General features: G+C 37.1%; 1 pseudogene; it reads left to right on the top strand.

Moving 5' to 3' along the window:
* Nucleotides 1-16137, top strand: part of LOC116069467 — a 43174-nt pseudogene extending 27037 nt beyond the window's left edge.
* Nucleotides 16138-16381: the final 244 nt, after the last annotated feature.

Below are 16381 nucleotides of genomic sequence, written 5' to 3'. Positions count from 1 at the left end.
ATTTGAAGTAATACATAGATAGTATCAGTGTATAGGTTGCTGGTTATTTAAAGATGATAAATGAATAAAAAGTGAATGCTGCATATTCTAGAAGCATACAGAAACCCCTTAACAATTATGAGATATTTATAAAGCATATAATAACTCTATAAGACACTGTTATGCATAAGAATGGAATTCTATCAAATTGTACTGTTAAAGTATAAGGAAACACACCTATGTATAAGATCTGGGCAACCATCTACTCGAATTTCGAAAAATCAGCTACAGTGCGGTATTTGGCTTGGGAGTATGTGGGGAGCCACAGCATCATAACCATTCTAAAGAAAAGAGGAACTTGGTAATCAACCCTATAGGAAGAACAACAATATCAACCAGCCACATCCCCCAGAGCTCCCAGGGACTAAACCACCAATTAAAGAGTACACACGGAGGGACCCATGGGTCCAGCAGCATATATAGCAAGGGTGGACTGTCTGGCATCAATTGGAGAAGAGGCCCTTGGTCCTGTGAAGGCTAGATGCCTCAGTGTAAGGGAATGCCAGGGCAAGGAGGAGGGAGTGGGTGGGTGGGTGTGTGGGGGAACACCCTCACAGAATCAGAGGGAAAGGAGATGGGATAGGGGATATCTGGAGAAAAAAAATGGGAAAGGGGTTAACATTTGAAATGTAAATCAAGAAAACATCCAATAAAAAAAGAAAAAACAAAAACAAACAAACAAACAAAAAAGGAATTTGGTAATCATTGGTTTACTCTACCATAAAAAAAATAGAATTAAATCTTGAATTTGTGATGAAAACTGTAGAACCAAGTTCTCAGAAATAAACCGTACGGCACAGCTGACGACATCAGAAGAATCAGCAACAAACAAACATTAACGAGAGAGAACAGAATTGTGAGTTTGTTTGTTTTTTTTTCAGTTGTTTGATATGGCAGGTTTTGTAGCAGAATGGTATGGAAAGGAACAACATATTCTGAGAATTGAAATGTCCAACTAAAATCTCACCAGTATCTATTTTTGTTGCCCACTTCACACTATGTTATTGTCTATGTAATTGCTGAATTGAGGGTGACCATTACTATTCAACTCTGAGTCAATATGAGCTGGACTTGTCACATTAGATTGGGAGCCCTAGACCATCATTATGGGAAAGAGTTGTAAATTAACACATCCTTATTCTTAGCGACAATAGTTGAGTATTGAATTATAGAGAAAAATAGAAAATTACTATTTGGTATTTTATTTTATTTTTTTAACTGTTGTTTGAAAAGTGTCTATGAGGATCATAAGCTACAAAGCTAATTACAGGCATGTAGAAGAATCTTAATATATCAACATGGCTAGTCTTGGTTAAATACAGACACACCTCTAATCCCAGGAGACAGAGGAAATCAGGTCTTTGAATTCAAGGACAGACTTGGACAAAGCAAGTTCCAACTCCAAAAAACCTTTATGTTCAGGGATGATGGTATACAACTTTAATCCTAGCACTCAAGAGTCAGTTGAAAGTCAGTGCAATGGAGTTTTGTAGGACTTTTTGGTGGAAGTTCATTTCCTGAAGTTCACAGGCAGTTTTACTGGGACAGTTTTATAGAGACAGATTGTAGAGTGAACAAACTAGACACAGGAGAAGACAAAATGAGCCAGAGTATTAGGAGCCAGGAGATAAGAACTGATTGCTAAAATTAGTATGAGGCCAAGTAGAGCAATTCAGTAAGTAACTAAGAGGATCCAGTTTGATACAGTCAGCTTGGAGAGGACTCTGAAGGCACAATAACTAAGTTGAACTAGGTAGCCAGAGTTTGGAAAGATCTAGAAAGGCTTAACTTATTCAGGAATAATTCTCAGAGATGACAATTATATCAGGCAAATAAGAGTTACTTTCATATAGTCACTTAATATTAGGAAAAATCAGCAGTTATTTTTAATGGGTAGTTTAACATATTTGAGAGTTAATTTTCTATTTGAAACTAAAAAGATCATGTAATTTGTAACATATGAAGTTTACATTTCAGGGTAAATGACTGGTGCAAGCACATGTTATTGTTAAGTCTGAAACTGTCTTAGTTAGGGTCTTACTGCTGTGAATAGACACCATGAGCAAGACAGTGCTTATAAGGACAACATTTAATTTGGCCTGGCTTACAGGTTCAGAGGTTAAGTCTATTATCACTAAAGTGGGAATATGGCAGCATCCAGGCAGGCATGGTGCAGGCAGAGCTGAGAGAGTTCATCATCTTCATCTGAAGATGTCTAACGGAAGGCTTGCTTCCAGGCAGCTAGGATGAGGGTCTTAAAGCCATGTCCACAGTGACACACCTACTCTAACAGGACCGTAATTTCTAGTGTCACTTCCCGTGTCAAGCATATACAAACCATTACATTCCACTCCCTGCCCACCCTAGACTTGTCCAAACATGAGTCTATGGGGGCTATACCTAAAAATAAATGCAAAGTACATTTAGTCCAATTCCGAAGGTCTTCACAGTCTATAGAAGTCTAAACAATTTTAAAAGTTCATAGTTCAATGTCTCTTCTGAGATTCATCCAATCACTTACCTGTAATCCCCAAGGCAAGACAGGAAATCATTTGGGCAGCCTACAAACTCTGCATCTCCATAGCTGACGTCAAAGCAGTCTTCAGATCTCCAAGACCTAATTCGTCTTTGTTGACTGACACAAATTTCTTTCTCTTGGGCTGTTTCCACTCCCTGTTAGCAGCTTTCCTTAGCAGATATCCCATGGCTCTAGTATCTCAAACATCTGAGGGTCTCCAAGGCAACTTCAATGTTGTAGCTTCTTGTTGCAATGTCTGCCCTCGACACATGATCTTCTGTGCTCTTCCAAAGCGCTGACATCACTTCTCCATCTCTGTGCTCTGTAGCACTCTAAGCCCAGGTTGATACACTTCACTGCTGCTGTTCTTGATAGTCATCCCATGGTACTGGCATCTCCAGTACACTGGGGTCTTCCACTGCAAGTAGGCTTTACCAAAAGCCTCTCATAGGCTCTCTCCATAGTGCCAAGCCTCAAATCCTTTACATGACCCCTTTAGTCCTGGGCCATCAACTGCAGCTGAGACTGAGCCTTCACCATGGCTTTCTATATCTTCTCACAGTGACAAGCCTCATGCCTTCAAACCCAGTACCAACTGGGCAACTCTTACACATTATCAATTATAGCTGCAGCATGAGGTACAATGTTGGCCATCTCTGGAACATAGTTTCTTTGTACTCTCAGAAAATACTTCTCAAAAGATATCACCTTAGTGATGCTGGACTCTTTATGGCTGCCATTTTCTTAGCTCAAGCTAACCAGCATCAATTTTCCCCATAGCACTTTCTATTTTTCACTCTAAAGCCAGAGCCACGTGGCTGAAGCTGCCCTGTTTTGCTGCTTGCTGCAGCTACAACATGCCCAATCCCCTCGTATTCTATTACCAGCTTTCTCTTTTCTGACTCTTTCTCTGCCTAAGGTTGGCTTTTCTGGAACTTGCTTTGTAGATTGACTTTGGACTCAGAGATCTGCATGGCTCTGTCTCCTGTAATGCTGGGATTAAAGGCATGTACCACCATGCCTGGATTTTAGCTTTTTTTTCTGCAAAGCAAAACAAAACAAAACAAAACAAAAAACAAACCTATAAACTGCTCTGTCCCAGGCTGGTCTAGAACTCAGATATCTGTTTGGCTTTGTCTGGGATTAAAGGTGTGTATAAATATGTTGTGATCTAAATTTAGCAGGGAAGGATCTTTCCCCCAAATTCCGTAATCTGTTATCTCCTAGAACATAGGATTCAGTTCCATTTCACCTTCTGGTGTCCCTTTAATACTTGACCTATATATTTTATATTTTTCCCCTCTATGCTTGATGTGCTTGTTCAAAATGCTCTTCATGAGACTTAACCAGAGAACAAATTCTCTGCTGAGCTTAGTTGAGACTTCCTTTATCAATGCAATTAATATCAACCCCTTTATTGTAGACTCAGGCTGACTCTTCCGACAAGGGTAAAAAAGCAGCCACGTTCTTCAGCAACATACCACAAAAACAGTCTCTAGACCACATTCTGAAGTTCTCCACTGAAAGTTCTTGGTCTTCACAATTCAAATAATAGTCAGCAACCAAGTCTTCCATATTCCTACTAGTATAGCCCATTAAACCCAACTTAAAGCATTCCAGGACTTTCCAAAGTCCCCAAATCCACATTCCTCCCAACAAAAGCATGGTCAGGCTTACCACAGGTATACCCCAGTCCCTGGTACCAACTTCTGTCTTAGTTAGGATTTTACTGCTGTGAACAGACTCCATAACCAAGGGAACTCTTATAAGGACAACATTTAATTGGGCCGGGCTTACAAGTTTAGAGGTTTGGTCCATTATCACCAAAGTAGGAACATGGTGGCATCCAGGCAGGCATGATGCAGGCAGAACTGAGAGTTCAACATCTTTATCTGTAGGCATCTAGTGGAAGACTTGTTTCCAGGCAGCTAGGTTGAGTGTCCTAAAGCACACACTCATAGTAACACACCTTCTCCAACAGGGCCACACCTTCTAATAATGCCACTCCTTGTGTCATGCATATACAAATCATCACAGAGACTCTAGACTTGAAAGATATATGTCTCAGGAAAATATGTTAAACTGACAGTAATTTCACAGGTGCTACAGTGCTAAAAGCCACCTGCTATACTTGCTCATCATAAGCTCTGTTGAAGTAAGATGTCTATACTTTTGTAGTGCCATTCTCTTAACTCAGTACATTTTGAAATTTGTTTCAGGTAAACAAACATTTATATAAAGATATATAGTTCATTAAGAAGTGTATGAAAATAAAGTTGAGATGAACTCCAGATCATATTACCTTTCTAAATTACCGATACAATTGTTAAAGAAGCAAACTGTTAAAAGATGAAAAAGTATAGATCTTATGATCTTAACACACAGTATTCTTATACTTCTTTGAGAAAGTAAGCTGATATGATCTTCAAGTATTTGTTTGGCAATAAAAAATCATGTCAACTTCAGACTACAACAACAGCCCCCATACCCAAAGAAGCTATATTCGTCATCTTATAGAGGAGACAGATCAGGTGAATGAGTACAAATCCCTGAGATATAATTGCAACCCAGATCCTTGCTTTCTCTATACAGAGATTCTTAAAATAAAATCTCCTATTAATACGGCTCCTGTAATGAAGATAGCTCAAATGGTAAAGAAGGCAATACTAGAATGAAGATTGCCTTTTTATCCCTAAGACACAGACACATAAAAAATAGGTATTGTAGTATGGTGGTATACATTTTTAAATAATACCAATGCTGGGGGCCAGAAAAAGGCAAAAACCTTGAGTTAAGTGGTCAGGTAGCCTTGCTTCATTTTCCAACCACCTATCCAAAGTATTCGTTCTATTTAAAAAAAAACAAACAAGAAATAAACAAACAACCCCCTTCCCCCAAAAAAGAGGATGGCTTCTGGCTACTAAGTTGTTGGATCTAACCTCCACACTGTGTGTGTACACATGTATATGTACAAGTATACACAGAGAAACATGAAAGCACGCACACACACACACACACACACACATACACACACTTCACACAAGAAAATGGGAAAACTGTTTTCTCTCTAACATCATGAAATGTCCCATTATGCAACATAATTGAGAAAACATGCCTTACAGAATTACTGCTTTAATATTAACTTCTGTTCTCTAACACATAGTTGCAGCTACTTTTAAAATTTATTTGAGTGAAAAGATAAAAATCTATCTGCAATATTAAGCTATTCTAATCATACTATAAAATTTTTCTAATTTTCATATTAGTAGACAATGTTGTAAAAATACTTTGTTATTTATATTTAAGGGCTTTTGTATGGGCCTTTGTGCCTATATACTACAGGTAAGTGTAGGATAAAATGGAACTGGAGATACTGATGGTTTTAGGTTGTCTGACATGACATAAATGCTGGTATCTAAACCTGGAACTCCTGAAAGAATAATGAGTTCTTAAATACTAATTCATCTTTGCAGCATTCATGTGAGTTTTGATATTTTAGTTTCAATTATTTTTCTCAACTAAGTCTTTTCAGACATACTCTTTACTTTATTTAGATGCAGATAGTTAGAAAATAGAGGAGCATGAATGTGAACCCATGAATGATAATGAAGTCATAATTAATTCATCATAAATATATGTACTGATGGATAGACAAAGATACATGTATCCTCTAATTATAAATGAATGATAGTTTGCCCCTCTCTGGTATTCCTAGGACATACATAGCTTGGTATTTGATTTATTTTCTTCTGTTTCATTTTCTAGAGGACAATGTCATATCAATAGAGTTTAAAATTTTGATGATATTAGTACCTGGTAGTTCAGGAAGTAAGATTATGTTTAAGAGTATATGTTGCATTAGTTATATAATACTATTAGAATAATCTGACTTTAATTAAGTTCAAGAAGAAAAAGCTAGAATACCAAAACAAACAAATAGAAGCTAATGTAGGCTACAGAAGTCCATCTTCTTGTATGTATGGGATAAAGACATTACACATGTTTGCTTACATGTGCTTACTAGAAAACTTTGACAAAATAAGTTTAGAGTGAAGTGAGTTCACACAGCCCTTACAAAAAAATGTTAGACATGATAGAGGAGTTCAGTGAGAATGGAAACATATATCCATAGCTTTGAGAAAAGGACAAACTCATATTTGCAACTGACAGAGGAAATGGAAAGCATGTTTCAAAAATCAATACCTACTGTGGGAGAAAAGGAAGTAAGATCTTGCTTTAAAATTAGTTGATTTTTATTAAATCCAATAAAAAATTATATCCAAAGCAAAAATTAAATTTGCTTTCCTGAAAGATAAACAGAGCCATTTTTGACGTTAAGAATCAAACCAAAGTTTTTTTTTCATTATATCACTCTACTGAATACTAAGAGTTTCTCAGTATTGACAAAAGATGAAAAATTAGGAAAAATTTAGGGAAATAAATCTCTACTCTAGAGTATTAAAGATTTTAGATAGCTTGAAGTTAAGAATTTCAGCATTATTAATATTGCTGTGCAAGAAGCCTGCTTAGACACAATATTTCTTTTATATACTGTAACCCTCCTGCTTGACCCTGCCTGCCCCTCATAACCACACCTCTCTGCCCACCTCCTGCTATTTGCCGCGCCTCATTCCTGGTTACAGTTACATCAGAAGTCCCACCTCCACAGAGACAAAAAGAAGTCGCTGATTGGGCTGGCATGCTGACCAACCTGTGGGAGGGGTTTACCTCACCTTTTCTATCTGTTGGTTTGTTACAAACAGGGCATTTAAATGGAAGATGATTGGGTGATCACAGCTCCCGTTGTCTAATTTTTGAGATCCTCCCACGTGGGTAAGATTAATCACGGCTAGCTTAACTTTTTCTGACTCCATATTACAGAATAACCCTTCCCTAACGTTGCTGCTGGGCGGCAATAATATACAATCAAAATAAGAAAGTGAACATATCAATTGACGTGCCACAAGTCTAGAAAATATGTTCTTTCTATTTTCCTAGCATTTAACCTACAATTTTCTAGAAAATTCAAAAGAAGCTTCATGTGGAGCAAACTCTATATTTTAACTCCCTTGTCTAAACTTGTGATCCATGGTTCTGTCTTATCAGAATGCAATTTCTTATAAAACATGTAGTTTAGCAACTAATTGAAAGCCATGATATATAAAATATGGGTACATAAAATACACGTAAGCTCAATCCTACTTTTGGGATGTCCCTCCTACATACATACACGTGTTGTTCTATTCTATGACTGAACACAGTTATTCTCTCATTCTTCCGTGCTCAACACTTCTAATAATATTGGGTAAACAATCAAGGGATGACCCTGAGAAGGGCTATCTCTGTTGGTCAGCAGTTACTAGATGCCTAAAAAGGGAGAGAGCAAGGTAAGGGGGATATGGTGAATCGTATTATAATCTCAACAAGGTAAATGCATATCTTAAATGTAAGGAAAAATAAAATCTATCCCAGTTTCACTCAGCACTGACCTTTCCGGCTCCTGATTCTCCTTCTTGATTTCTCATATATACTATTACAACTCTTAATTTAAAAACATTATTTACTGTGTATGTCTATATGGGTATTGGTATGAGCACATATATGCCAAGATGAGCACACAGAGACATAAAAGGACAGCCTTGGGTATCAGTTCTTTCTCTTCACTACACACATTTTTTTTGGTTCTTTCTCCAATTATCAGGCTTGGCCCCAAGTACACTTGGGTACATTTAGCTACCTTGCCAACTTTCTTTGTAAAAATAAACCATTCCATTTTGGTTTTCAGGGTCCATGTATAACAGTTATTTTCATATAAATGAGAGGGTAATTTAAACAAATAAAAAAAAAGAGAGAAATGTTTGAATTCCCTAGTACTATCCCATTGAGTAATATTTATATCAACTTATGGTCATTGAAATTCTGAGTTCTTGCATTTGCTACCCTCAGATAAATCCACTGAGTGAAAAAAAAAACCTAGATATTATCCTTGCAAAAGACAATAAAAATTTGAAAAACACTCCGCCTCATCAGATGGTGAATAAAGGAAACCTAGTATCAAAAACTATAGTGCATTTCTACTGAAATTGCTGCAGTAAGCCATGCTTTTTATAAATTCAACAAAAGAGAAGTAAAACGCATAGATTGTTTTCCCCTTAGGAATTATAGTAACTGTAGGATGAAATTTCAAATATATAAAACTAAGAAATGACATCCTACCTATCACCTACAGTCTGATTTTTTTAAAAGTGGAATCTATAATTTTTAAACAATTTTGATTAACTTATAGCTTTACAGTAATAAGTAACTAAATATTTTAAGTAGAATTTCTAAGAACTGTAACCCATTTTTGTTTATGACTAAAATTCTTTACATTTCACTCTGTAGTTAATGATGGTGATATTTACATCTGAATTTGTTAATTGAAATATGAAAGAAAGTGGCACATATATTGTTATAATTGGACATCTTACTTAAATGAGCAAATAGTGTATAGAAATTAAAAATTAAAAATTAAAATAAATGTATAGAACTGACAGCCTTATTTACCACTTGTAAAATTATACCTCCATACATTTTCTTAAAGTAACTTTCATTTGATACTTATGAAAATAGCTTAAAATAAAATGAACCTCTCAAAATAGTCTTTTATCCTAGGAATAGCTTACCATAGCAAGAAAATGCCATGTGGCCACTGCAAAACCATATCAATGTACAAATATTCTCAGTCTGATGAAAACTATGCTCAGAGTCAGCTCACAATTTAAATGCTAAAATGACATTTTCCTTTCTCCCTGTAATACTCAAGTTCTCAATTTTGAAGATATTCTACTAAGGGTATATCTAGAAGCCAGCAAAGACAATAGATATTTAGAGTTGAAACCATGAAATTAAAGTTTTGTTTTTTAAATATTTTAAGTTTAAAACTTTCTTTAAAAATTAATAATAAATTAGTAGCTGCCTATTACTGTTTTGAAACATATTAACACTATTGAGTTTGTTTCTACCACAGTGTAATCATATTTTGAAATACTAAATTCTTAAATGAACAACTATATTTCTTTATTAGTATAATTTTCTATACCCTGTGTACAAAATAATTTAAAAATTAGATTTTGGTTTGACATTAAGAACTACAGACTCTTCTGCAATTCTGTGCCATTTGGTATCCCTTACATGCTGATAGATCATAGTAAGCACAAAGTAGATCCACATACTGGTTCCTAAGAGCTCTTTCTATTGTAAATCATTATTTTTATGAGCCAAAGGCACATGCTTGGAAACATGGGTTGCACAAGATATAAATGAGAGGGGCAAATTTTAGAATAAGCGAAAAACATCAAAACCAGCCTAACAGCTATTCAGCATGGCTGATGTAGAAATGGTGGGTTATTAACAGTTTAAATGTATCAATGCATTAATTATAATTACAATTCAAGATCAGTAAATTAAGCATTTTATCTTTAAGAGTATCAAGAAGCTAAGATAGCTCTTTTTTTTGTGATATTTTCCCACAGTTAACAGCCCATCTTTTTTAACTAATTTGTTTGTTGCCTCTTCTCCTTCTTCTTCTTCTTCTTCTTCTTCTTCTTCTTCTTTTTCTTCTTCTTCTTCTTCTTCTTCTTCTTCTTCTTCTTCTTCTTCTTCTTTTTCTTCTTCTTCTTCTTCTTCTTCTTCTTCTTCTTCTTCTTCTTCATATTATTATTATTATTATTATTATTATTATTATTATTATTGGTTTTGTTGTTTTTATTAGTGAGTATGTCTCTATGTGTATGCTAAAACCCATTATCTGGACAGCTTGTAAGTGAGATTAGAACTTGTTTGTCAGGCTTGCTATCCAAACGTCATAAAGAGAACAATGGCTGCCTGAGTCTATCTGTATCAGCCCTATAAAATTTAAATTATTTACTGTATTATAATTTATTAAGTCACCTAATACTATATGCATTCCCAGCTAGAATAATCACCTGCTTCTATGAGAAAGACAGTGCTTTTTAAGGGTCATATTCTAGCTTTGGTTAATATTTTGTGAAGAGTTTTGAGGGAAAACATAGACTTCATATATCAGTTAGGTTAAGGAGAGCAGGTTATCATTGTCTTGGAAGTATTCTCTCAAAGATAGATATTATAAAATAAAAACAGCAGCTGCAGTACAATTTACTGCAGAAAGGGATGAACATTCTGACAACTCAAATCTAAATGTAAAATTCACACAAATAATAATCCCATTTTTATTATCTAATTAGTAGCTATTTGTTGAGATTACATGGTAATATATAAACTTTGCAGTGAGAATCAAAAAGGTTCTAGGGAGGATAAGGGAAGGCATGGGTCATTTGCTGAAGTATGCATATCAGACCTCAAGTTACAGCAACATGCCCTGCCATGGGATTGGTGTGCCTGAAGTTGTTTATATGCATAGGTAGTATGCTTGCTTGAGTCCCGTTGGACTATCTAATAAGAATAAATATCATTCTCTCAGAAGAGTTAAAGACAATGACTCACATACATTCTTGTATACAGATCATGACAAATGTCTCATACAGAGCAATCAAAAACTGAAAACAAGACTAATTCTCCTCAAGACAAATAAATATTTATGTTTCAATATGCAGAATAGTAGTTTTGATAAAAAGGGAACTATTAATTTATCAACATTGAGAGATGGGCATAAAGCTGTGTTGAATAAACTAAAGCACATTAGAAAAGATTATGTGTGGGTATATTTTACATATTAAAATTCTTTAACTGTAAGCTAATTTATTTTTTCTTTTATTTTATTGGATATTTTCTTTGTTTACATTTCAAGTGTTGTCCCCTTTCCTGGTTCACTTCTGGAAACCCCTTATTACATTCCCTCTACCCCTGCTTCTATGAGGATGCTCCCGCACCCACTCCCGCCTCCCTATCCTGTCATTCCCTTACACTGGGGCATTGAGACTTCCCAGGACCAAGGGCTTCTCCTCCCATTGATGCCCAACACAGCTATCCTCTACTGCATATGTGCCTGGAGCCATGGATTGCTCCTTATGTACTTTGGTTGGTGGTTTAATCCCTGGGAGCTCTGGGGGATGTGGTTGGTTGATATTACTCTTCCTCCTGTTGGGTTGCTAACCCATTGAGGTCCTTCAGTCCTTTAAGAGCAAGGGAACAAATATTCCACAGTGTGATGGCTACACTTTGTTAGGTTTACAATCAACTAAGAGTCAAGAAGCCTGGAACAACTCTGAATATTGATCCCCATTGGTTTAATTAGCATGGGATGCTACATTCTAGATGTAGCATACCCACCAGTGGCAGCGCAAATGAAACAAGTGCCAAGAAAACACTGCTGCCTTTTACAAGGCAGTACAAGATACTTTACAAGATAGATGAAAGCTGTTTTCACTAGACAGCACACCTTTCTCTGCTGCTCTGACAACTGTTACACATCCTTCTCTGAAATCAGCGCACAGCTTTTTCAACTTTTCACCGTGGTTTCAAGAACAGGGGCTCTGCAAAATTCCCACCGGTCTTACAGCAACAGTTTAGCGCTTCTGAGACTTGCAACCTCCTGGATTGAGCAACTACAGAGTTCTCAGTCTTTTCAGAATAAAGCCAGATATTGTGGGATGATCCATAATTTATTGTGTAAACCAAGCCAAGAAGTCCACCTTTGAAACATCGTTATTCTATTGGTTATTTTCCCCTGGGGAGCCTTGACTAATATAAAAAAACAACTATTAATATCTAAGCTGGCAATTGTTCTGTAGACTCTGTTCTACCTGCACCCGATATATCTTGGTTTCATTTACTATGTTCCACCTTAGAATATTAATTTAAAATGTGATTTTATTTACATTCTAATATATTTTATATCATTTTAAATGTTTAGCATGTTCCCTTTTGTCTTAACAACTTTATTATAAATGGAAAGTATAGTCTATAAATTTTCATAATTTTGAAACACACTGGCTTCTATTTAATGGATTATCATACTACTAGTCTCAATGAACATTGGAATGGAACTTGAAAACATAATACTCACTTTTTTCATTTATTGTATGTAAATTTTCCAGTGGTCTCATTTAGGAACGTTGATTTTTAGTACTGTTTATAATTTTAGTATTAAGACTTCCATGTGTTATTGAATATGTATTTTGCTCACTATATACTTCTATTTTATCTCATGTATGCTAAAGTTCTGATGAATATACAAGGTTCCTTGCTAAGCGTTTTTTAAGGAATTACTACTTTTTTCAGAAGGAAAATCACTCTATCCTGTGGAACTCAATCCTTTAGCATCTACATTTGTTTTGTTCATCTGTTTTAGAAAGGGTCACATCTAGCCCAGGTAGACTTGAATGCCTTCTCCTCTTACTGACTTCTGCTCCTTCCCAAGTGACAGCTGTGGGCCACTACTCCCAGGTTTAAGATGTGCAATGGATGAAACCTGGGACTTCCTAAGTGCTAAGCAAGTACTCTACTGAATTATATCAGTAGCCTTAAAGTCAGTTTTTTTTTTTTCCAAATGGTAGTTAAATGTGTAATGGCAGTATATGGTTTTTGGCTATGTGGTTTAGGAAGAAGAAAAATTTTTTACAATGAATGAACTATCTTTCTCTTATTTAAAACTAAACAGCTTAAATTGAAACATGTAAATGCGATGTTCTAGTGAGAGTTTTGATAAAGTTGTATAGAATCTTGGAAAATATAAATATATATTTTTAAAGTTGAGTAAGGATTTCATTTCTTCCATGGGAATCACAGACTACACACCTATCTCTAGATCACTGAACTGAAACTTTATCTTTATAAATACCTCTTTTTTTACCAATATTTTGTGACTTTCTTATACTTGCTATAAATGGGTGGCTTCTTACTGGAAAACTGATGCCTGTCTAACCAGCCATTTTAAGCTGTTACTAATGTTATAAGTAATATTTATTTTTTTTATTTTTTATTTTTGAGGTCATATTTTATTAGATATTTTCTTAATTTACATGTCTTATGATATCTCAATTCCTAGTTTCTCCTCCAAAAAAGAAAAAAGAAAAAAAAACCCTGTTCTTCCTCCCTCCCCCTGCTCACCAGCCCACCATCTCCCACTTCCTGGCCCTGTCATTCCCCTACACTGGGGCATAGAGCCTTCACAGGGCCAGATACCTCTCCTACCCTTGATGACCAACTAGGCCATCCTCTGCTATACATATGCTGCTTGAGCCATTAGTTACACCATGTGTACTCTTTGGTTGGTAGTTAAGTTCCTGGGAGTTAGGAGGGTACTAGTTAGTTCATATTGTTGTTCTTCCTAAGGGGCTGCAAACCCTTCAGCTCCTTGGGTCCTTTCTCTAGCTCCTTCAATGGGGGACCCTATGCTCAGTCCAATGGATGGCTGTGAGCCTCTATTTATGCATTAGTCGGGCACTAGCAGAGTCTCTCAGGAGACAGCTATATCAGGCTCCTGTCAGTCAACACTTGCTGGCATTCACAATAGTGTCTGGATTTGATGATTGAATATGGGAAGGATTCCCAAGTTCCCCCTTTTAAGAAGGAATGAAGTATCCATACTTTGGTCTTCCTTCTTCTAGAGTTTCTTGTGGTTTGTGGATTGTAATTTGTGTATTCCAAATGTCTGGGCTAATACTGACTTATCAGACACACATACCATGTATGTTCTTTTGTGACTGGGTTACCTCACTCAGGATGATATTCTCCTGATCCAACCATTTCTCTAAGAATTTCATAAATTCATTGCTTTTAATAGCTGACAAGTACTCCATTGTGTAGATGTAACACATTTTCTGTATCCACTCCTCTGTTGAGGTACATCTGGGTTGTTTCCAGGTTCTGGCTATAATAAATAAGGCTGCTATAAACATGGTGGAGCTTGTGACCTTATTACATGTTGGGGCATCTTCTGGGTATATTCCCACGAGTGGTATAGCTGGGTCCTCTGGTAGTACTATGACCAATTTTCATAGGAACCAAGAAACTGATTTCCAGAGTGGTTGTACTAGCTTGCAATTCCACCAGCAATGAAGGAGTATTCCTCTTTCTCCACAACCTCTCCAGCATCTGCTGTCACCTGAGTTATTTATCCTACCCATTCTGACTGGTGTGAAGTGGAATCTCAGTGTTGTTTTAATTTGCATTTTCCTAGTGACTAAGAATGTTGAACATTTCTTTAGGTGCTTTTCAGTCATTTGATATTCACCAGTTGAGAGTTCTTTGTTTAGCTCTGTACCTCATTTTTTAATAGGGTTATTTGGTTCTCTGGAGTGTAACTTCTTGAGTTCTTTGTATATATTGGATATTAGCCCTCTATCAGATATAGGATTGGTAAAGATCTTTTCCCAATTTGTTGGTTGCCATTTTGTCCTACGGACAGTGTCTTTTGCCTTACAGAAGCTTTGTAATTTTATGAGGTCCAATTTGCCAATTCTTGATCTTAGAGCATAAGCTGTTGTTCTATTCAGGAAAATTTCCCCTGTGCCTATGTGCTCAAGGCTCTTCCCCACTTTCTTTTCTATGAGTTTCAGTGTATCTGGTTTTTTGTGGCGGTCCTTGATCCACTTGGACTTGAGCTTTGTACAAGGAGATAGGATTGGATCAATTTGCTTTCTTCTACATGCTAACTGCCAGTTGAGCCAGCAACCTTTTTTGAAAATGCTATCTTTTCAGCTCTGTGCTGTCACCTGCACCTTACGGGCAAGATTCGGATTGCTACTGAAGGAATCAATGGAACTGTTGGAGGAAGCAAAGTGGCCACCAGACTCTACGTGGACGTCCTGCTTTCCTGCCCGTTATTTAAGAACTACCTGAGCGAGGATGACTTTAAGAGCTGCAAAAGAGGCTCTCTCACTCCTTCCCGGAATTGCGAGTCGGTGTGTTTGAAGAGATCGTGCCTATGGGGATAAATCCCAGTCATATCTCATACAAGAACCCCGGAATCCACTTATCCCCTGGTGAATTTCATAAAGAAATAGAAAAGCTTTTATCACAGTCAAATCAGGAACAAGGTGATACTCTCCTACTGGACTGCAGGAACTTCTATGAAAGCAAAATAGGACGATTCCAGGGCTGCTTAGCACCAAACATCAGGAAACTCAGTTACTTCTCTAGCTACGTGGACAAAAACCTTGACATTTTCAGGCAGAAGAGGGTACTGATGTACTGCACTGGAGGCATTCGCTGCGAATGGGGTTCTGCACTCCTCAGAACCAAGGGAGTGTGTAAGAAAGTGTTTCAGCTCAAGGGTGGCATCCACAAGTACCTGGAAGAGTTTCCTGATGGCTTTTACAAAGGAAAGCTGTTTGTTTTTGATGAGCCGTTTGCCCTGGCCTACAACAGTTCCTTGGTATCAGAATGTTCATACTGTGGAGCCCCGTGGGACCAATATAAACTCTGTTCTACTCCCCAATGCTGCCAGCAAGTGTAGACCTGTCCTGCCTGTCAAGGACAAGGATTCACCGCCTGTTGTTTCACGTGTCAAGACAAAGGGGGCAAGCAAGCTTCAGGCCCCACCCAGGACAGTTTTAAAGAAGAATGTGAGTGTACAGCCCTGGAGGTCACGCATCCCGGAGGAGCAGCATGCATGACTTCCTGTGAGCCTGGATCGGGGCCTGGTGCCTGTGAGGCTGAGCAGCGTGGTCAGCATTTACTGAACACATGCAGACTTAAGTAGCCATGTGCAGACTGTGAAGGTTGTAGAAACAAATGGGGAGTGTCCATGTTGGTCGCTGCCAGTATAGCAGATGGCCACAGGCAACGCGGACAGGGAGTCAGTGCTGGCTGCCTGATTTACCCTTTGATTCAGAGGATGCTAGAGGCTGGAACAAAGGT

Source organism: Mastomys coucha, unplaced genomic scaffold (genome assembly GCF_008632895.1).
Source record: "Mastomys coucha isolate ucsf_1 unplaced genomic scaffold, UCSF_Mcou_1 pScaffold1, whole genome shotgun sequence".
Lineage (NCBI taxonomy): Eukaryota > Metazoa > Chordata > Mammalia > Rodentia > Muridae > Mastomys > Mastomys coucha.
Note: the sequence above shows the minus strand (reverse complement) of the source record. Positions and strands in the feature narration are given on the sequence as shown.